Source organism: Ischnura elegans, chromosome 1, assembly GCF_921293095.1.
Source record: "Ischnura elegans chromosome 1, ioIscEleg1.1, whole genome shotgun sequence".
Taxonomy (NCBI): domain Eukaryota; kingdom Metazoa; phylum Arthropoda; class Insecta; order Odonata; family Coenagrionidae; genus Ischnura; species Ischnura elegans.
Window position 1 is genome coordinate 31,777,556 of NC_060246.1, and position 24,096 is coordinate 31,801,651.

The following is a 24,096-nucleotide window of genomic DNA, read 5'->3' on the forward strand; positions in this document are numbered from 1 at the left end:
GGTTACGTAGGAGAATTTCAGCCGTGCAAAATAAAAAAGGCAAAATACGACTGACACATAGTGTGACTCTTCCCAAGAGATTGAACGATCATTGCGGGCATCTCATCGTCAGGATTTTGGAGATGCATTTGGATCCGAAAATATCCGATCCGAAAGATCCGGCTCCGAAAATCAAGGATCCGATCCGAATCTGGATCCGAAAAAAATCATGGATCCGTCCATCCCTAGTTTTAAATAAAATATTTTTCAATGCATAGTACGTATTTGCTTTTTATTATGCATATATGTACCTTGACTCACACCCTAAGTAGTAGGGAGAGTTGGCGCCACTATATGAATTTAACTGCAAAATTATTGCTTAAACGTTTTATGTGCGTTATGTTTGTTTCCTGTACGTATTCGGTAATCCGGCGTCTTCTTTAATCCTAAACCACAACTGCAGGTTTTTTGCACTGACGAAGACTGCGATTAGAGGATTAACGAGATTTAAATGTAGTGGATAAAGAAAGATCCACTATCATCATTACTCGATTGGGCTAAAGAAGTCAAAATTAAGGCTATTTCCTCTACAAATTGTAAACAAATTCTAGGTATTTCAGTATTTACATGTATTTAAAAGTAAACATTGCTCAAAGCGACTCAGGAAATTACTTGTAGATTATTTAACGGGAAGAATTACCTCAAAATTATTGCACTCAAAAGTATGACGCGGTAGCGTTATGCAGAATACATTTAACTTGTATACAATATCATTTATTCTAATAAAAAACTTTAAAACGTGAGGATCGCATAATACTATTGCATACACAGTGCAAAATTAAATTACTTTAAATAAGGCATGATTTTTTCAATTTTCATTTGATCAAATTTTACGTTATTAACTTGATAAAAAATTTCTGAGAAAAATCTGGAAATATCTCAGAGGTTGGAACTCGAGGGAAAGAGGGTCGTGGCTGGGCTCATCTCTCTAAATACCCGCAATTTATGGCCGAAGTTCCAAGCCATGTAAACCGAAATACAATGCACACCAAGGGACACTACCAGGCTGCTTTATTTGTCAAAACCCCGCCGAGTTTCACTTCATCTCAATGAAAAGCGTCGTAATCTTAACGACAGGACCGTAAAAAATGTTAAGGAGTGAGAGAGAGATAAAATGGAATCTCTTTTCCCATGGCACCCTTGCTCGTTCTGTCCCGGCCATTAAGGTACGGAAACCCTTCGAAGGAACGAACACGGATCCTGAGAATAGGACTAGCAGGGCCTGACCCATCTCATCCTACGAGAGGTGCACTCACGTGAAAGAATTCCGACCCCTTGGTTGCTCCTGGGCCATCTCCTAGCAACACACCTCTCTCCGTTAGGGTGGTCACCCATCTCACACCCAAGACGGACATCTCTCAGGAGCACGGGGGAAGGGGAAATGGGTTCACCTCCAGCCTCCCTCGCCATTTCCACCGTCACCCTCGGCCGTGATGTCCCGAGCAACCATGTCAGCCAGACTACCTGCTGCCACAATGCGCAGACATAAAATTTGGAAGCTGGAAGGGGTGGTGGCAGGGGAAGAAAAAAAGTAAAAATGATGCCTTCTCTCCCATTCCCGGAGAGCCCAGTGTTTCCTTTCCATAGCTCACTTGTCAGGTGTGTTATAAAAGGGGAAATAGATGGGACCCGTGAGGGAAGAGGAGCATCGATGGGCCAGAAAGAAGTGGCATTAATATCGCATTCTGGGTAGGCGCCGTCTGGAATCGTGGTCCTTTTCTTTTTTTCACAGCACTCACCACAACTCACCCCTTATGGTACCAACCTACCTCTCGTAAGGTCGCCTGGTCAAAAAGTTGAGATTCGTACCAGCCGACTTGAAAAAAATATGTCGTCCCCAAAAGTAATTATGTTTCGTGGAGAGACACGATCAGCAAGATAAACAACGAACAAGATTTGGCGGGGGAAAATCATTTGGAAAGAAAAATTATGGATATGGGTGCTATGACCTACTCAAGCGTTTCCATGTAAAAGGACATTGGGATTGTGGGAATTGGAAAAAGAACCACTCCTTCTAAAAAGAATGAAAAATCTCTGGTCTAACATTCTGACTTTAAATTTGAATGATGAATCATCACATCTTTAATTTTTCCTCTAAATACCTAACATTTACCCTTTGAAATAGACTAAATCAATACTATTATCAATTTATTGGTATTTGAATCCATTTTCGTAACACTTCACAAATTCTAAAGAATTTTACTTCTATTAACCTAGTTATTTACATTATTTTTTGGGAAAACCTTTTCAATAAATTTAATAATGAGGAAAAACATCCTTTGCGACTCAATTTCAATAATTTTATGGAAATTAATCGGCAATATGCAACCAAAGGTAGGTATTATTTTACTTAAATTAGCTTCACTAAATCAATTTTCATGCCGTAGCTGATAATTTAACCCACCGTTTCAATCCAAGTAAGCACTCCCTTATATGCCACAATGTACGCTCAACTGACGAACACCCAACGGTGACGGCAAGCAAGCTGTACAGTCCTTACGAATGATATGCTTGGAAGAAACTTCAGCAAACAAAATATTCTGCGACGGTTTTTTATAGACTTTGTTGGTAGACATTTAAATAATGATAGGCAAAGCCACTTCAACTCAAATATTAGCTTGGGAAAATATAATACACATTGACAGAAAACTCCACAGTCATAGAAGATTTTAACATGGAAAAGACAGTTTTTAATAATTTCTTATTTCGATTGCAGGGTGTATAAATCCTGAAGGGAAAAGTTTGAAGAAATGATATAATTGACAAATAAATGCCTTAGAAACGCATTAACAAAAAGTACAGCGATACCGAAGACAGAAATGAATCCAAATACGCTTACAAACAGTTTCAGAATCATGGGACGGAATCAGAACCTGATTCAAAAAAGATATAGAAATTTTGTGACAGTTTATTGCATTTTGAAAGATCTTCTCACATTTATTCAAAGTAGAACCTTAGTGAGAAAATGTTCGCTCAAGTTGGATACGAGCTATTTATTTAAGTTTCTTATTATCCTATTCCGGACACTCCTCATAACCTCCTACCAGCTCCTACCCTTAAAAAATATCTTTACCTATTTTTTTCTAGTGTCAAAAGTAAACGACTGCTATTTATCTTTTACAATTCCGACATTTACTCATGAACTAAATATCCTAATAAAGATGCTGCTTTCATGACACATAATTTCTCAGTTTATTAAAATTTTCCGCATACAATGCAACAGAATACGAAAAATATACAAAATGGAGAGTGGATTGTGACTTCCATGCAGGGAGCATAATATAAGTACTAAAGATACTAACTAAAAATATATGTGGAGAAATGATAATCAATCTAAATAGAAATTGTAAATTGGAAATCGAAAAAAAATTAACCACATCAAACGCAACTATATCCTAGAATATCTCTATTTATCTCATAGTTATCTCAGAAAACAATTACACTTATCAATAAGAGAACTTAATTTAAATTCTTTTAATATTTTCATTTTAGAATTTTATAGATATCGTGTTAATAAGCATTCATTTTGACATCCCCTCCCAATAAATGCTTCTACTTTGCCTTTGTTTGCATTTATTTTTCTTATGTGTAGATGCAGCAGATTATAGTTAGTAATCTTATGAATCACACTTGAGAGTAATTTAATTTTACTTGATAACCTTCATGAAAATCCATGCGAAATTAGGTGAAAAGCACGTATTAAAATCTTACCGTAATATCAATCTTCAACCGAAGAGAGCAAACAGTTAGAACCAATAGAATATTCAACGCATACTTCTATGGCATAAAATAATATAGAGATATTACTCATTTTGACGAATACTTCGTGAGAGAGAGAAAATATGCTATAAAAGGATACTATTCACTAGATTCCTATATGGCATGACCGGGATAGCTAGTGGAAATTCCGATCTACGAGAGTGAGGGAGGGAAATGGGGAGAAGTGATTAGTTGCTCCTGAAAGAGAGTGATTTTATTGGTTTGTGAAATTAAGATGTGCATCGGATGAGGGTTGGAGGGAGCAGCAGGGTGTTACCGCTGCGAGGGAGGACGAAGCAAAGAGGTTTTCCGAGGCGCCTGTTTGGCGCCAAGCAAACCGCCAGGCCCCGAGGGTGGAATCGAGCCGTGCTAGCGGCGCCAATGCTAAAAAACCGTGTCCTCCTGCTCGACTGCTAGTGGGGATGCAGCCACCGGAAGATGGGGGAAAACAAAGGGGAGAGGTCACGAGGGGGTGGGGGGAAAAGGGAGTGAGTCCAAGGGGCAGGAGGCGAAGGGGCAGAGGAAATGAAGAGGGGAAAGACGGAAATAAAGATGTGAAGGCAGTCAATTGGGAAAGGGAAAAAAAACCTAGAACATTGTAAACACTTCGGCGCCATGCGGCAGGAATTTCTAAATAAACGCCGCTTTTAATTACTAGAGGTACCAAAAATTTTGATGCTATAAATTACAAACCTAGGTTCACGGTGTCATGGGCAATTAATTAAAATTATCCCACAAATAGGAAATTCTTCCGGTAAAACCAGACAAAAAGGAGCACACCATTTGGAGATTAATAGTGTTTCCATCTAAGGCCAAGGTGACATCTCCAGCATGTTCCGTCAACTTACTCCACTACCGCATTCAGGGATGCAGTGATGATAATTCTGGAATTCGATAGCCCAGTAAGCTTCAACATTTCACAGTTAAATTCTCTAATCTGAATGAAAACTGAAGAAACTTAACTTCATTACATCCACCGGAAAAGGTCAACCCATTCATTAGCAATTTTAATTATTAGTACTTCTGTCAGGTTTAATATAATTCAAGGGTCCCTTGTTGTTAATCATCCCGGATCATATCATCCACGTTAGCCGTTTTCCACTACTCTAAACCGGTTCTAAAATGCCAGCATATGAGGCCATTTCGACACGGTTTAAAACTCCAGAATACCCATATAATTTGCATAGTCCTAAATAAAAAACTGCTCCTATTAAAATCAAAATGTTCTGCTTTGCAATTCATAACATCCATAGGGAGAAGAGCGCCAGGTCCCTACTCCCTGAGGGTAAATATAAGGTCATAGACTGCAACCCACAGCGGGGAAGAAAAACAGAAAGGGTAAAACCAATGAGTTGATGCAGGGTGGTTGTGGAAAAGGCGGGCATCGAGAGACACTCGGAAAGGGTTTCTAGTGCGGAAGCAAACATGCAGGGAAAGAAGAAGAGGGCGAGGTGGCGAGGAAACGTAGATACATTCATGGGTAGTGTAGAATCTAGTGTTGGTGCTCGCTGTGTCGGCCTGTTCGAAATCGATCCCAAGGAAGGAAGGGGTTTTCGGGGGTAGGAAATAAAAGAGGTCGTAGGAGGAGGCTGCCCCCTCCGCGCCGGGGCGAACGGGGAGAAGGAGAGCAGAGAGTTTGCCCCTTTTTTTATATTACCATTTTGTCGGTGCCGTCCGAGAGGGAATCTTCAATTTCACAGAGGAAGACGCCGAAAAAGGTTTCAATTATACCGCTTGGCGCCGCCTTAACCGACTCTCCTCTCCTCCTGCACACATTCGGAAGATCACACACACACACATTCCCCCTCTCCCCTCCTGCCACTTCCCTCTCCGCCCCCACGCGTGCTGCTGCGGTGCCGTCTCATGTTCGGGCGGAAGGAGGAAAGGGCGGCAGGCGGGCGAGGGGGGAAAGGCGGAGGCCCCAAGTGGCGATTTGTTTGGATGCTTTCGGAACGCTCTAATCGGTCGCGATACGCATCGTTCTCCTCGCGGAACACACTAAAAAGTTAAAATATATAAGGGGAAAAAAAAGATTAGAGGTGGAAGCGCTGAGCGTGCCGAAGGAATGTTTTCGAAAACTCGTGGTGGAATTGAGGCATGGATCTTCTTTTTAATTTGGATCCGAGGTGGTTAAGTGGGGCGAATGGAATGAAATCGTCGTGGTTTTCGTGCGTTTCCCCAAATATGTCAGCGAGCGGAGTGCTGGTGCCACGTTCCTACACGGTGGGAAGGGGATGGCGCCACCGAGGATATATTATTAGGAGCTATAGTGCAGCTGGTGGCGCTCTGCCGTGTGTGTGAGGAAGGACCGAGGCGGGACTTGCGGGCCGGTGGCGTGAGAGATTAGGCAATCTCTCCGGCGGGAATTGTTTGCAAGGAATAATTTATGAGTGTTAGCGCCGCTGTGATAATATTTAGCCGAGCAACAGCGCCAGTGCCAACGCTTGCCCAAGAATCGGGGATAATTTAAAGCTACTTAAGAGCCACATTCTGTCCACATACTTATTTTTGTTTGATTATATGGTGATGGGTTATCAAAGTTATATCTGCTCCGTCGATCATAAATGTGATAAGGATAGCAGAAAGAATAACGAAAACGAGATCGTAGACTTGTTGATAATCCTCATGCATTCGGCTGAATCTGAAAATTTGCCGAAAGTCTTTCAAAAAAATGAGTGGCCCTTTCCTGAAGTTACAATTTTAGCCTCACTGAAGCAGAGGCTGATGCATTTTTCGATTTCTTAATTTTATAATTTCATGCGCCGAGAACTTTAGACTCATCAGTCAAAGAGGAGATATTTCATACATGACTTCATAATGTATCATGGAATACAGCAAAGCAACTGCGTTCCTCTTGAAAGTTTTTCATGCAATCATTCCGAACACAAATTTTGGACTATCATAAATTCATGCGTATTAATCCAATAGGCAACTACGTTCTCATGCAATTTGCATCAAATCACCAGAGTCCAGTGCACAAAATTACACTCTCATTGCAAAACGCCCGAAAACCACCAACGTTATGAGTGCACATTGCCTGCGGAAGCGTAGTCTGGGGATGAATTCAATCAAGACGCTCATAGCGATCACTATTCATGGAGGAGGGTGTTGGGGAGGACCGCCCCACAAAATGACATTAATGTGTACATCTCCTCCCTCACTCTGCGGGCACAATCACCCTTCCACTCGCAGTAAGGCAACACATCAATCAGTTTCGGCCGTCGTCGGACCGAGCGCGGAGAGGGGGAGCTTCTGATTCCTCCCCAAAACCACCCCGCAAATCCGTAATCGATGGAGGAGCAGAAACAGAGGAGCGATGAGGAGGCAGGCGAAAGGAAGGTAAGAGAAGGGTCCAGGAGAGGACCCCAAGATGGGGGACGGGCCAATGTGTGCGTGGCGGCGGTAGCGGATAAGGAGATAATGCCGGACACTGGGGCCCTCCTCTGTGTCTCCTCAGGAGAGCGGCGACCGGGCTGGAAGGGGGTCAAAGGGTCGTGATGTGGGCTCGGGAGAAGGACAGAGTGATTATTTAGGAGAGGGTGGAGAGCAGATAATTCGAGGGGGGAGGAAGGGAGGGAGAGGGAGAGAGAGAGAGACAGAGAAAGGCGGCCTAGGAGCCCCGAAACGGGGACAGAAGGAGGAGGCATGGGCCGGGCGGATATATATTGGCGGCGAGGGAGGGGACGTGGATTTTCTATCCGATCGCAAGTCGCAGCTTATCTCGGGCGGACAGCAGCCGACTGCGTCGCCTCCGCTCAATCCCCAGCGCCCCTCCGCCCCCAAGCCTCCTTCCTGATTCCGCCCCTAGACCAACGCCACCCTTGCCTGTGTGAGATCTTCCCCATATCTTCCTTCTCAGTGCAAATCGAGGATGATCGAAACTGTTTCCACACAATAGAACTAAATTTCTGCTATAGTGTATATAAGGGCAGGCTTTAATATATCAAATATCCGAGATTGCCATTCAGAAAATGCAGAATTTAGGAATACAAGAGGCCTAAGGGTATAAACATTCCAATATTTGAATGCTTCGCTTCACAACTCCCACTGGTTCCTCAGAAGATAATTACACGACACTGGCGTAATGGAGTCTATGCTGTTCGAAATATTAATCTAAATCCAAAAGAATTGCTCACAGGAACTCTACCAGGTTTTCTTGCCGGCACCAAAATTGCAAAACAACATAATTCGTTCTTGATATGCTAGAGATGAGCGTTAAATTTAAAAAAACATACTCATACACTATGGATTCAACTATTCCGATGTAAAATAAGGAATTCAAATAATAAAATCCCGTCAATACTCCAGTTGACGATTGCCAAGAACTTATTCCTACATAGCACACCATTTACAGCCACTGGTTAGTACTTCTCGATGACCTCGTCTTGATAGCCAATTGATAGGTGACTTGGTTATTTTGTTGATAGTTTTGATGGTTTATTTTATGAACTGAAAAACATAAATGGTCCAAAATCTTTTCATAATGCTCATCTTATCGTCTTCCTTGGTGGCATCAACATAAATAATCAAGAAAACTGTATATTTTTTCGAAGAACCAGTTTACAATAGCACTGTTTTTAAGTTTACTCACTCAGTTTCTTTTTTTAGACCCCCGCTGGAACCAATCTTTTAAGAAAAACAGAAGATGAGTCTCATTAAATGCATATTCACGGACGATCAATTGCCAAAGGAGTGCGACCGACGTAAGTATGTAAAATTAGATATGCATATAGAATACTTTATAAAAATCAGATAATATAAAATAGTGGTTTCATCGAAAAATACAAATGAAGTAAAAACAAATTTGGAAGAGCGGAGCTTAGGAATACAAAGGCAATCACAGAAAGCTAAGGAAAAGTTTTATTTGCACATTTCAATGAGCTCTTGCAACTGAGCTGTTAGGAAAATAAAACGTCGGGCTTGACGTCGATAGGAAAGTGAGTCATAAGGGAGTATTGCAATAGCATTTTGTAAGGAAGAGAATTGGGATCAGATAAAATCTCACAAGAACAGAGGAAATACAGAGCAGAGATATGTATTTTTTTAAAAGTAGAAAGGCAAGGAAATAGGGTGGGAAAACCAGATAAATTGTCTCGAGTAAAAATTCACGTGGACGGGATGATTCCTATGACGTTGTGCCATTATGTTTAAGCGTTAAGGCACGTTTAAAAATTACGTAAACACATTTTTGGCTATTTTTTGTCGTCTTCCCCCATGCAAGCTAAAATAAGCGTTTGCGGAACCCCAACAGTAAAAAAAACTTGTTACCACGTCCCCAATGAGTGCTACTTGAACGTCCCCTTTCTCGAATCTGCAATAAAATTGTCGGATCCTTAGTGGAAGACACATTAGCCTGGAATGCAAAAGGTCAGGGATTCTTGCCCCAGTCTAGTGGAATTTTTCTCGTGGCTTTCAAGTAATCCTAAAATCCAAACAATATGATTTCCCGCTACAAATAAATGACAGATTATTCAAGACAAAAAATCTTTCAATGAGCATCGAAAGTTAGTGCTAACATCACGAGCATTTCCACAATGCAAATACTAGTCTTTTTTTGTCCGACCTATGTGCCGTAATAGAGCATCAATTTATCACCGTAAGAACACCTATTGAATGCACTTTACCAACTATGTTTCTTTTTCCAAGCTTCTTGGTATCAACTCCACTATTCGCTCCGAGTCTTATGCGCAGCTGATCCCAAATTTCGGCCTAAACATCGTAACGACTGAACGTCTGGCAAGCAGCAGCTGCCGGCCTGCCTCGACATCCTTGACATCGCAAGCCGGTCTCGGAGAGTGAAATTTAGTGACAGTCAGATTGTAGACAACTGGGATGTCATTAACTTCTCTCAACTCAAATGGAAAACATCCTTTCGTAAATAACACTCGCTATTTCTTCAAATCATCATTCACTATTTTGCGACAGAGTACAGTAAGGAATTAAAATTTAATCCACAAGATGTATTAATATTTGCTTGTAAATTGAGGAGTTTACGATTGAAAGGTCATACGAAAGAGAATATAATGAAAATTTGAGTGAACCTAACAAAGTTTTACTCCTTCATTTCCAATTGGAGAAAAAGACAATAATTCTAAAAAGATAAGATTAACATCTGAAAAATATGCAACTAACCTCTTAATGACGATTTCATGGCATTTTAATCGAGGTAAAATTATTAGGACCTAATATTGCATCAGATAATACGACTGAAAACTGTAAAAATGACTTGAAGAATTAAGTAATGGGAATTCCAAATTTTTAAACGCTAAAAATCTATCAGAACACAAGAGAAGAATAAAAGGTTTGGAAAAACACAAAATAGTTTTGACTTCAGTGGATAAGTTTAATGAGCATCAAAATGCGAGAGCGGCGTAGCATATCCTCGAGCATTATGAGTATTCGAATAAATTAACTCTAAAACTCATATTTGGATGAATTTGAGAATTACCTAGTGCTGATATTGAGATTCATATTTATATGTGAATAAAACAATCATCAATCCCTCAACGCATACTTTCGACTCTCCTACACCCGGGCTTTTTACTCGGTTTCAATTTCGTATTTGATTCAGAACATGATTTCATTATGAACTTTATAATTTTTGCGTATAAATAACATTCGCTTGCGGTCACCTGATCTCCGACTTGGGATTTCTCGCTGGTCACTTGATTCATACTGGTGGAGTGAGCTTAACCAAATAAAAAAAATTTTAAAATGATAATTGGCTAGAAATAGGGGATTTTCATCCAGAGTGGTTCCTCAATTTTACAAACTATTGGATGACGTTGACTGAACTCCTTGACCGGAGTTTCCTCCAACAATTTGCTCCGCAATTTTATTCGAGCTTGAAGCGCCACCACTTCCGCGAGGATCCGAGCCTCCACCCTTGCTTAAAACCCCACCCCGACAAGCACTGCAGGTCTCCCCAGGGCCCTTACAGCCAACCCCACCCGCCCAAATCCCACCATCAATTCTTCTCCGGGTTCACCAGCCCCCAACCCAACTTCAGCCGACCTCCTCGCATCTCTTTTATCGAGTCAAGAAATCGCCCAAGATGGATGAGACCTTGCGAATTCGGCAAGACAAGTTTCCAGAGTTTCAATTAAAAGTTTCTCTCCACTCCCTAAGGCCTTCCTCCCACTCCCCTCTCCCTGTCTTAGATACTTTAGACTCTTCCCCCATGACTCGCAGAGACTCGATCTCGAAGGGTAAAAGGGGTTCAGAAGGTAGTCTCCGAGCACTCCTTCCGAACTCAAGTGCTCCTCCCTACTTGTGCTCGCAGCGCGACCTCTATATCTTTGCGAAGTCCCTCCTTTTTTTCCGTAATTTCCTTCTCTCAAATCCCCATTATTTTTTCCCCCGAGAGGAGGGTTCATAATCCTAGTTTCCATTGTCACTCGGAGGCAGGAAACGGAAGCTTCTTGCGCGAGGCGAATGGATGTTTTCTTGAAGTTACTATCTCCCTTTTGTCCGAGCGGGAACACGCGACTAGAAAAGTGAGTTTTCTAAGGTGAAAAATGGAGGTACGCCGAGGGACGACAATGGTTTAATCACTTACTTCAAGCTCTATTTTAAGAGTAGTAATTATATGTATCAGTCACTGCAAGAAGAAAATTGACCAGGGATTAATAATTTACCCCACCATCTTGTCACAATAGTGCTCCGAGCAGCTGGAGGAGGTAAAAATACTGCTATTTACGGCATAATTTTGCCTCTCGTATAATACTCATTATTTTCGTTTCTCATCTGGGATGTATATGCAGGGATCTTTTTATATGGATACAGGTGTCCGACAACTGCCGTTTTATCTTCGATTGCTTCTCATGTGAGTATTGTTTTGATTAGTCTTGTATTCGTGGGACATATATTCTCATATGTTCCATTCAAAATGAAGGACCAAGTAGAAATTCGTTACGTTTTTTAGTGTATGAACAGATCAAAAGCAATGATTACATTCATGGCATGATTACTCATTCAAATAAGCATGGCACGCAGTATCAAATCAACTATAAGAAAGCAAATATATTCGTAGGAACTATAGGGGAATATTTTTTTCATTTCACTGCTTTTCTTTCGAAGGCCCCTACTCGCCTCTGAAGTGGACGATTTGTCCCAGACGAGGCGTGAGGGAGACGACTAGCCGCTTTCCGCCCAGTAATTACCTCTTTCTCGTGCCACAGCTTCACTTTCTTGTGAGGTCCATGCCCTAGTCCCCCCGGACGTCCCATACCGCGCCAACCTCTAGCGAAGGATATTCAGCCACAAAAGCTGATTGGCTGAGCTTATGAAGGGTATAAAGGGTCGATTGTTTCGTTTTAATCGGTGCACCATAATCCTTGTAATGAGATGGTACCAATAGATTAACGAAATACTCGCGTCATACACTCAGATGTACGTTTACATATAAGGTTATTTTTAAATATGTAGATAGAGGAAACTTAACTGATTCACTGATGTTCAGTGGAAAAATTGGAGAGATACAAACATCAAAAAACCTTCCGCGCCTAAATTAAACTACGAATCTTTTTTTGGAATGAAATCTAGTAGACTGAATGAAGTGAAACAGTAACTTCGAGATTTTGGAAAGTTAAGCACAACAAAGAGATAAAACGATATTATTCCATGGATGTAGGGTAACGCACGAAAGTGATCATTATTGTTATTTCTTCGATCATCAATTTCAATCATCCTAAGAGAATGTCAAAATATTTGCGATTACTGATGACGAAGTAAGAGCTTCCACAGAAAATGGTTTTCTCTCTTCAAACTACAATACATTATATATATTTTCTCGTCCAACTAACTCAATCAGCATGCATTCATAGTTGTAAGCTTTTCTAGCTATTTTGGCTTGCCTGAATGGGGCAGATGTGAAGAGACGTCGTTACGCTTGAGAGGCTTCAATTGTTTGTTAAAGGAACTACCTAGGTACGTAAAAGCAAGGGGTGAATCTCGCAAGCTGAAGGCAAATGCTCACGTCATAGGATCACGAGGAAGATTTTGACAAGATAATATTATACGTGACAACCTCTTGCACAATGTCAATTCTCACAACGGCCTTGTTAGGTATTTCTATGGGCTTCTGACAAACCCCTTTTGTACGTTAAAGAGATGGTTTTGCGAACAGAATACGAATACTTGTTTACTGCTACAGATACTTTGACCTTCATATAATATACATCAATGGTAAGAATACCAGGAAAAACATTTTCACTAGTTTTCTGTACGTTGCAAGCCACCTTGATAGCTTGGGTAAAATGAGCTTTCCACTTTAAACATGGCATTTATGTTTAGGTAATATGGAATATTTTAAATTATTAATTACATGAACACTGCACACAAATTAATTATTTTTATGAATTACCATAAATTGATTTCGAACTTATAGTATGGCCGGCAATCTCTCTACCCGCAAGGAGCATAACATATTTTAGAGACAGGAACTCTAAGGTCCCATAATTTCACATGGGTACATGGCGAATTCAACGCGACATCATCAGCCGTTAATGCAGTGAAATTTACGGTCATCATTGTCTTCCGAAGGGAAAATAAGAGTAGGATAACTGAAGGAAATAATATGCATGTATAAGGTAGGAGAGCAAATATTTTTAAGCGGCACACAATAAAATCTGCGAGCTACCTGTAGGGTGTTTGGCAGGGGGACATCAATCACCTGCATGCAGCATGCAAGAGGGTTCCCACATGCACACCACGTGGTCATAAAAATGTTACGCATACTAACATATTATACTTCCACATTCACGCAAAGGCAAAACTTGCCAGCTACTCATGAAGGCGATATCTTCGATTCCATACAGAACACAAGTTTTCCCGATACTTAACAACCAGGGATCCCGCTGAATAATTTACTGGACGCAGAAATACTGGTGAACAAAAACAAAGTGCCATTCCCTGAGCGTACCTGCGTCAATGTGACCTGCTTTTGCCAAAATGCCGTTTGCGTCCGTCCCTCACTGCAACCCACAACCCACACTTCCCTATTTCCCTGCGTAATCCCCTGTCTGACGGTAAACCTCTCTCCTATTTTGTCCGAAGGGGAAAAAAAGCAAAACACCGGCTGGGTTTTGGGACAACCGCATGACAACGGCAACAGAGAAAGGGCCTAACTAGTGTCATCCTCGGGATGTTGAAGGGACAAGGGGGTGTGTGTCAGAGAGAGGGAGAGCATGCCAAGCAGAGTGGTGAAAAAGAGTTGGAAATTGCAAATAAAAATAGGGGATGTCGTACAAAATGGGATGGCAACACTGAAAAGAATGGGGGGTGAGAGGAAGCGAGGGCAATGTATGAAGAAGCCAAAACCATACTGACGCGATCCCATTCTGATTGACCGGCAACAGTGAGAGGATTAAGAAAGGGTAACTCACGCCTGATTGGCCTTTGTATGAGGGAATCCCAAAGAGTGAATAAGAACCAAAAGAGGTGACCATGAATTGATTAGGACGGAGGGGAGTGCAGCAAAGAGGAAAGCCAAGGCTAAGGGTCAAAAGGATCATTGCGTGGTGCTGAACCACAAAAGCGACTCTTCGATTTGACCATGGAAATGACTGAAAATGTCGGTTTCTTCAGTGAAAGATAGGGGGAAGATAATATTAAGAAATTATACCATTCAGTAATGTAGACCCTTGATGATGCACTTTGTCAAAATTTTACACTTGACTTTTGTTTACTGACAGGGATGTTAAGTTCCTATGTTTGACGGAAGTGAAACCTCTCGACAATAGGCGCTGTGAGGCATTTGATAAAAGCCGTGGCGATAGGTGTTTAAAACCTAGTACTTATATTGTCTTAAGTATTCCTGCTTCAAACAAACCGCTCTGGCAATGTGCCTCCTCCTCTGAAAATTTGCACCACATTATGAATTTTTTCTGGCCATGGCCTGACAGTATTTGTTATGTCATGAATGTATGTGCATTAGATTTTTGAGGGAGACGTCACGAAAAACTATCTGGAACAACAGGTAAGTGGGGCGTACTCCGAAAATACCTGTCCAAAATGGGAATTAAAAAATTGCAAAAATAGCTTTGGTGTATGAGCCTTTAAGCATGTAAGTAACCTAAAATATGGCACAATTTGTGGATTCTAATCTCCTGACGATTTTGGTTTAAGTATGTAAGTTAGAATTTAGACAATATTTCAGGATAACCTCTTCTCGATTATCATTCAATGATCAAAGCAATTTAAATACTGTGACGCTTTTATTTTCATTATTGTTGATGAAATATAGGGTAGTTTACAATGCAAAAATTTGCTAGATAATGAACAAGTGTGATGTAATATTTAGTTATCTATCGGGCATGCATAATTAATTTGCTTTTTAATACTGTTTCTTGAATACTTTTCGATCACTGTATGAAATTTGTAGAAAATGTACCATAAATCTGAAAAATATTAGATGTATTACGCACAAGTAATTTCAATGTACAGGTTTTCTAAAGTATCACACAATGTATCCGCTAATTGCATAAATACCACAAACATACTCCAAGCAAAATATAAGGTAAGTGACATTAGCTTTCAGCTTCAGAGACAAATCTCTCGTAGATCGAGGATTGAAGCCCCGTGCTTTCGTTTTTACCAAGGGATCGTGATCGTATTCACGTAGACTTTATAAAAAATGCCTCACTTTTCTAGCGAAGAATCTAATTTTTTAATATGCGACTAAATACGAAATTATGCCCATTTACTAACTGAAGAGCCTCTAGAAAAAATCAATACTGTTTACAAAACTCCCATTCCTGTTCCAAAGACGCAAATGCCTTCGCGACCGGGTTGCTACGATCAAGTAAATAGAGCTTATCTATGCTCCAAAAATGAGTTACTGATCACTTGGAAAGTAGAAGCCGAGAAATTATAAAAGATATGCATAGCAAAGGCGCATGAAAGTAACAAATATACCCAATTCACGAATGAAGAGGACTATTTCCCGAAACAGGCTATCTTCAATCTTCAAAGTAGACTTCCAATTTAATTAACTTGATTACAGAAAACAAACTGTGCGTTATCAATGCATGATAAAAATTTGCATAACCTCTGCGAAAATAGAGCCAATATTTTCCATGACCAACCTCCACTGTAAACCCCAGTGATGGTAAATCACTTTCCATTTATCGAAACAGGATGGTATTTTCACACATTCTATTTGTTCTAAACCTATTTCCAGGCAATTTTTATGAATACTTATTAACCGAGAAGTGGGTATGCCATGATATGAATATAGATCAAGTGATGCGGAAGCACCCTGATAGAACAAATTTTTCCATAATGAATTGAAAAATAAGTTTTACAAGAAATTCACGTTTGCGGCGGGATTCCCATAATTTCAAGTATAGGTATGTCACTATAAACGAACGTAGATTGTCATTTGCTACGTTAAATTTCAATTCGAAGAACTATTCATCTTTGAAATATAAAAAAGGCTGAACATATCACTAATCTTTCAGAAAGGCTGAGAGGAACAACACTGCTGATTCAACAGGATTTTGCTATGCTAAGCTGTTTACAGATATTTTGCTATGTTAATCTACAGTTGATGGCTCTCAAGACGAGACTGAGTTCCACATAAAGGCAAATATTGTCAATGCAAGTAGTTTTATGCATATCGTTTTTTTCGTTATGTTATCGTTTTCTTTATTACAAAAAAAATAAATCGATACCACCGTTGGAGATAGTTTCCAAAACGCCACCATCGAAGGACCTCATTCGATACGTTAACCTCATTAATAAAACAATATACAAATAAAATAATTCCCAAATAGCTTCTTCCAACACATAAAAATAGCATAAGCAATGATATTATCGATTTCAAGTATGGTGAGTGATGAAAGAAGATGACTATCATTTGAGTATGAGCGATTTCAGCGTCTTGGCAGCCTTCGCCAGCCGCCGGATTCAACCGTTATTGGTAGGTATTCAGCGCACTTAATACACCTACATCTACATAATACCCTGCGAGCCACCTCTAGGGTGTTTGGCAGGGGGTGATCAATCACCAGCATGCAGCATGCATTTGGACTCCCACATGCACACCACACCGTCCAAAAAACGTCCCGTATAATAACAAACTATGCTACTATATGCTGTTAGAAATAGAATATAGAATAGAAATTCAGAAACATGCATTAAGTTTTACATAGGTTAGTGGGCTACACTACCAGTCATGCAATCTATTTACGAGTTCTATTGCTGCCGTTATAATCTCTTATTGATCGTGGAAAAAATGACATTCGGAATCTGTCTGTTCTGCAATCTATCTCTCTTATTTTATTTATATGATCTGATCTACCGTAGTACGTTGGCGTCCGCAAGATATGGCTACCTTCGTCAGAAAAGACACTGCTCTTGAATGTATCTAAAAGGTTTAGTCTATTTTTCAATCTACGGTCCGACAGAGATTCCCATCCGAGTTTATGTAAGAGGTCAGTTACACTAACAAGACTATCGTAACGACCTTTCACATACCTGGCAGCTCTTCTTTGCACGCGTTCTAACTCTGTTATTAAGCCTTTTTCATGAGGGTCCCAAACACTGGCAGCGTATTCCAAATGTGGTCTAACGAGGGAAAAGTAGCTAATTTCTCTCACTTTGTCGTCGCACTTTCCTAATATTCTTTTAACAAAACCCATTTTACGATTAGCTTGACCGGTTATTTCTCGAATATATTTATTCCACGATAGATCATTATTGAGTCTAACCCCTAGATATTTCACGGATTCAACTGCCTTTAACTGGGTGCCCCGAATGATATAGTTACGCTGTAGGGAGTTATTCTTCTTCCAGAAATTCATTACGACGCATTTTTCCAAATTTAATTCTAACTGCCAAGCATCGCACCAAGCTTGGATAGCAGCAAGGTCATTCGTTAGTTCATCTATATCTTTGCTGGAACGGATTTCTCTGTAAACTACAGCGTCGTCTGCAAATAATCGTCTGCAAATAATACGTTTAGTGTAAAAGACATCAACGATCCCAACTTGCGTCATACCATCCTCCTTGTGAACGTGCGTTCACTAACCTCTTCAATCTCTAAAAGAACATATTATTGTGAAAATCGCCGTGAAACGATGAACACGGGAGGATTGTATTCCTCTTTTCTTTGCTTCGAGAGGGCATGACACTCCTCTCAGCGGGATATCCCATGCTTAACGCTCTCCTCATTCTTCCACTGATTTTTAGGAAAAGAGCTTTCTCGACCTTCCCCCAGCTCCTAATCCCCTAAGAGCGCTGTGTAAACAGACTGCCATGTCGAAGTGCTTTCGGGGACTCAGCCCACGCGTAAGGAAACGATTTAGGAGTGGAGGGCGGAGAGGCATGGCTCGGGTACTCCTCCACTCCCTCACTCATCCTCTTCCTAATCGCCTGTCCTCCGAAGAAACGGTCAAACCTTCTTAGAACTGCACTTGGACTCCTGCAGGGCAAGCCAAATGGCGAAAATTCCGAGTAAATGGCCATCTCTCACGGTTTTCCGAGATACAAGGGCCCTTCTATTTTGACCACAATAAGTAAAAGGGGGCAAAAATTATACTAAGACAAATCGAAAACTGCTGGCATTGGTATATGGTGGAGGCGACCATTGGCATAATACAGCAAATAAGATTTGATGCTTTCCTGGCGAATTATGTGGGTAATTTTTTCTCAGGATTCTTACCGAGTTAAAAACTCCATTTTTGCCGATCTCGAAACGTTTGCGAAAATGGAGTTTATAACCCGATGGGAATCCGGTGAAAAGTTTATTCACAGGATAATGCAATCTTTCCACGTTTTAAAACTTCATCCTCCAATTTATGAAAATAACATTCTAAATAATTGGTAATGATATCCTATCATAAGTTCGACAGTGAAGTTATGCGTCACTGAAAAAAACTTCTGAATCTTGGGGATATTATTTTCAGTCGCAAGGCGAAAAAGTTAATTCGTATTCCGAGAAAATAACTCTCAAATTGGTAAAGAAAAGTACAACATTTTTTTAAATATTGGCTGTTTCGTTCATTTATTTTAACTAAGGCATTAACTTTCACACTCGAATGGCTTAACGTTTTTAAAAGGACAATGATAGGTAACTTGGGCCATGAGGGAAGGGTGAAGGAAAATGGATAGAGAGAAACACGGAGTCTGCATCAGCTGGGTCTTCATAACCTGCTCCTGGAGGAAAATGGCTCAACTTCCCTTCAAACGGACGGAGCGCTCTCCTTGAACTGTCCATCACACTGTACTAAATCAAGATCGGACTACATCTGCAGAATCTCCGCCACCGCCTGGATCAGAACCCGCGTCAGCAGGAAGGAGAACCGACACTCCAGCCACTACACAACCCAATCCCCAATCCCAATGATTGTTGCACATAGACGTTATAACTATCAAAACAATACTAACTAGAGTTCCTATAGCCTATATTATTGGCTTAAACAATATACGCGTACATATGTATGCATTTTAACATTTCACATTTTTATGACCCTGTGGTGAGCATGTCGGAGTCCTCTTTCATTCTGGTGATTGATCATCCCCTGGCAAACACCCCAGAGATAGCACGCACGGTATTGTGTAGATGTATTCAATATTTTACACAGGGAAATTTTTACATATTTACAATTTGTAATGGAAAAGAATAGGAGAAAAAATCATGATTTGAGACTTAAGAATAAAAATAGCAAATTTTACAAGATATTTAACAGATTTAGTAGTTATAAAATGCAAATTAAACATTTTATTAACTATTTACATCTTATGAACCGTTAAGAATCACAATCAATCGCCTAAGAATTTAAATATTGAAAATAATACGTTCCGTCAGAGTGCTCACATAGCATAAATGTTTAAGTTATTGTTTTCAGAATCAAGATAATATATCGCGAGACAGCTTTGAAAAATACTGCGGGAATTAGGTCATGCGAGAAACGCGAGATGGGCGCATTAATCCTTTTTGTATCCAAACGTTATTTTGGTAAGCATTCATGAAAAATTTATCGGCAGACGAAATCCGAACGGATAGAAAAAGAGGCTTTTCGAAAACACAAAACGGGTAGGCACCGTATTTTAAATCAAAATAGAAGGACGAGATGAGACGCTTAAAAAATTCCGGCCTCGCGAAAAAAAAACGATCGCAATAAAAAAAAAGAGAAGCATCATCGCCAACTTGTTTTCGCAATATTGCACCGGGAAAATAAACCGAACGCTTTTGTGCCGTCGAAAAGGATGAAGAGCCGCGCGCGCGCGCTCACTTTTTTTTCGGCCAGAAATTTCGAAACGTAGCCAGGGCCGGGCCTTTTATTCGAGCGCGTTTCGCGGAAAATGAGGAGTGCCCAGGGATTCTGGCGTCCGTCGCGTCGGCAAAAGGGGAGACTTATCCACGGGGGCTGATTGGGCGGCGCGGCGTGTGCATTGTGCCTTTGAATTGGCTTGTCGGTGACACTGCACGGGGGTGGGGGGTGGGTTTGGAGGGAGGGAGGGAGGGCGTTGGATAAGGGGTGTGCGATACGGGTCCGTCCGCGGAAGGAGGAGGAGGAGGGAAGAGACAATAGGGAAGGGTGGGAGAGATATCAACTGCGAGGTTTATTTCGGATTTGCTTTGCGTCCGCGATCCCCGAAATCTGCGTGTTCATTCGAGCGTTTTGGCCGAGAGAGAGAGAGAGAGAGTGCGTATTATAGGGAAGAGAGCGGGCTGGTGAGACCAGATCAATGGAAGCTGGGGTGATGAGGGCTGAAGCTGTCAGCCAGTTCATTTCGGAAGGGAGCGGTTAGCAACGGCCTTTGTCCACCCCGCTGACAATTGCACAGTGAAAGAAATGGTCACCGACGGAGGAATGAGCAGAACCCCGTTCAGGATGTGAGAATAAGGGAGGGTAATGACAGTCTGAAATACAGAGAGAGAAAGAGAGAGAACCTCATCTGATGCGTAACCAAGTTCTCTCATATTGGTGAGGTAACGATACACGTAAATACAATTTTTTAAACTAAGTAATCCAACTCCGGACATTTTATTGTAAAAATAGATGATTATTAGAAGAAAATTTTGAAGCGACTGATATGAAGAGGAAATTTTAAGTGTCGTGTAAATAAATTTGCAACAAGAATTTGTTGTATTTTTTACCTCGAGAACTTTTCTCTTTTTCTCGCTCGGGCTACTTTTTCTTTAAAGAAAATAGTCGCTGTAAAGTGTCTAAAAAACTCAAATGTCGATTCAATAGCATGTATTTGGGCTGAAAGTAAATGCACATCTCTGTTCACGGACACCTTTGAAGTAAGGACAGAATCTCACTACCCGAAAAAAGAATATGGATTTGTACATGAATAAAACCTATTATGGAACCCTCCCTCCCGTGATGACCTTATTTCTTTTTCCATATTTTATTAATATTGGATAATTTATTTTTAATCAACCAGTAAATAAACCACTGATTTCGTCTTTAAGCCTTATATATTTGATCTGATAATTGTTTTTAGAGACTGCTGCTTCCAATAATTTACGTAAAAATACTGAACTTATCAGTTCGTAGGAGTGATTTCGCAATCCACGCTATATTTAGTCATTGTTTCTCAAAAAACTAAGCGCATAGTAGCCCGCATTCGTAAAAATCAGAATGATTCAAAATACCCAAATTACAGCGAAACCTTTCATATAAGGGCATGAAAGGTCCGAAAAAATGTGTCCGTAAGTAAGAGGTGTCCGTGTGGCGGAGGTAACCCTAAGAAAACCCTTTTCACGGTTTATGTTACCTAGCAAACATTATAATATTAGAATTTTAGGCAAAAACTGCCACTACAAAGCGCTTTTTCTAGCAAAAAATGGTCCGATGAAAGGCAAACTATTTTCCCTTACGTTCGTGTGCCACTCGTAGATAACTGCACCTTATTTGTTTATTTCCCATCTGCGAGTGGAGTTACATGCAAAGTATCAATCCTCGGCTATCGCTGTATCGAGGTTTTTACGTACTTCTGAACAAGGTGCTCTAAAATATGGGATTATCATGTCCAAGAATTCATTCGGTGACACCCTTTCGTCCATTCCCTGAATGCGCATTGCCATCCTGGATACTCAATCGCTCTGCTGGTTTTAACCGAAACTATTTATAAACGCAATTTTTAGAGGGAAACAATCTATTTTATGAGATCGGTCAGAAAGTACATGCCGATCATGTCCATATTAGAGGTGTTAATTGTGCCCAACAAGGTGGCCGTGGGTGGGATTGTCCTTATACTACAAATTCCATTAATGCACAAATGTATATTCTTTTGCCGGGTAATTGGACACTATCCAAAAGTCAGGGGTGCTCGTGAAGAGAGCTTTCAGAGTACTTTCTGCCGGTACACACGTTACGTTCGAGTTTATTGACAGATACTGCAGCGACCATTTCTCTAGAAATAGAAGTACTCGAGGAAGAAAGACCAAGAGTGCTTGCGGTACAACCTTAATTACAAGTGGCAGATAGAGAAGGATATAGAAAAGAATAATATCATGGAACTACAGTCATTTTCCCGGGAGAGGGAGGACTGGTGGACTGCAGCATGAAAATCTTACGTTTTCAGAAATATGATGATGTAGCGAGCGTGATATTTCACTTTCCCAATTTTTAACATTGGTGAGCGTAACTTTTGCCTTTATAATGAGTGTAGATTCGCTATGCAGTCGTCGGTGGCCGTAAACCAAAGAATGGTGTTGAGTCAAAGTAGCCGTAGGTTATCTAGCATAATGGCCATAACATGAGAATTACAAGTATAATTAATTAACCCTATGTGATGTGTAACTCAAAAGTAATATAAAACATGAGGATACAGAAGTATTGCTATTTCTCTACAGTGCATTGGTAAACCTTATTCCTTAAATATACAAGAATTGCCATGAGAAAAAATTCCCCTGGACCGGGAATCGAACCACGGACCTTTGGCTTTCCGGGCCACTGCGCAGACCACTACGCTATCCAGGTTCTTTAATTCCCATGGCAATTATACCGAGGCTCATGGTACTAGGTACACCGCAATACCTATGCTAGCCTATCCAATACCTATCCAAGCAGGGAAAACCGAGGTACATGGTACTACGCAACACCTAGTACCATGAGCCTCGGTATAATTGCCATGGGAATTAAAGAACCTGGATAGCGTAGTGGTCTGCGCAGTGGCCCGGAAAGCCAAAGGTCCGTGGTTCGATTCCCGGTCCAGGGGAATTTTTTCTCATGGCAATTCTTGTTATTTCACCGCCGTTCACGCGGCAGGGTTTGGAATATTACACTTATTCCTTAACATTAATTCTAGTTGCCCCACCAACTATCCATCAGAATATCAGTCCCCTATTATTATAAATTCGTTCAAAAATTTATTCCTGATTCCTGGACGCAATATTTACAACCGATCCGGAAATAATGATTCACCATTTGCCTGATACTTGCTAGTTCTTGCTACCCAAAAGTAATACGGGAATGAGAATTGAAATATTAAACCAAAATTGATAATCCAATAGATGCCCCTTCATTCCAGGGTATGACAGATTTATTTATTTTATAATTTTTTTTCCCTCAGCACCAAAAAAATTCAAGCAGAAGCTGCGGAATAACAAAGAGGCTGTGAGATAAATTCACAACAAAAATGCACAATTCATGGTAAATTTATCTATAAAAACACGGTAATGATTGACAATACTTAAGTACTGTAGTTGAAAGTCTATTTCCAATCGTCAACATCATTTCATTTTCAAAGATGCAAAGAAAGCAAATTTCGGGCGTTTTTAATAGCATCAAATACACGGCATGCTACAAGAATAAGAAAAATAGGCAGCTAAGGACGGCCGTGAAGAAAAAATAAAACCTAATATGCCAATCATACAAATTAAAATGGCCCTGCTCTTCCCATTTCCCTGCATATTCTTCAAATTTTAGAAAACACTGTTAGAATTAGAAAGCATGCAATGTGTGTGAAGTGTCTTCATGCGCAGAAACCATGAATGGCTACGATAAAACGCAAAAGGTACGCTATGAGGACATCCAAAAATAGAATAAAGTCTCCTAAGTGGATAACTAGAAACGAATGACACTCATCTTGTGAAAATATATTTATAAATGTCCACGCTGGCTTGTGCTATCCCATAATTGTTTCTTGCTATGTTTTCCCCTTTTATCATTTGGTGTCTACCACACAAGTTTTTTGTCTTTGATTATGAAACTATCTCACCCAAATACGAAGAGGGAAGTCAGAGCATAACTCATAATTATAATGGAGCAGAGGAATCCAGGGTCCCAGCCATCAAGAAGAACCGTTACCTCTCCTTCATATTTCAAAAGTACAAGA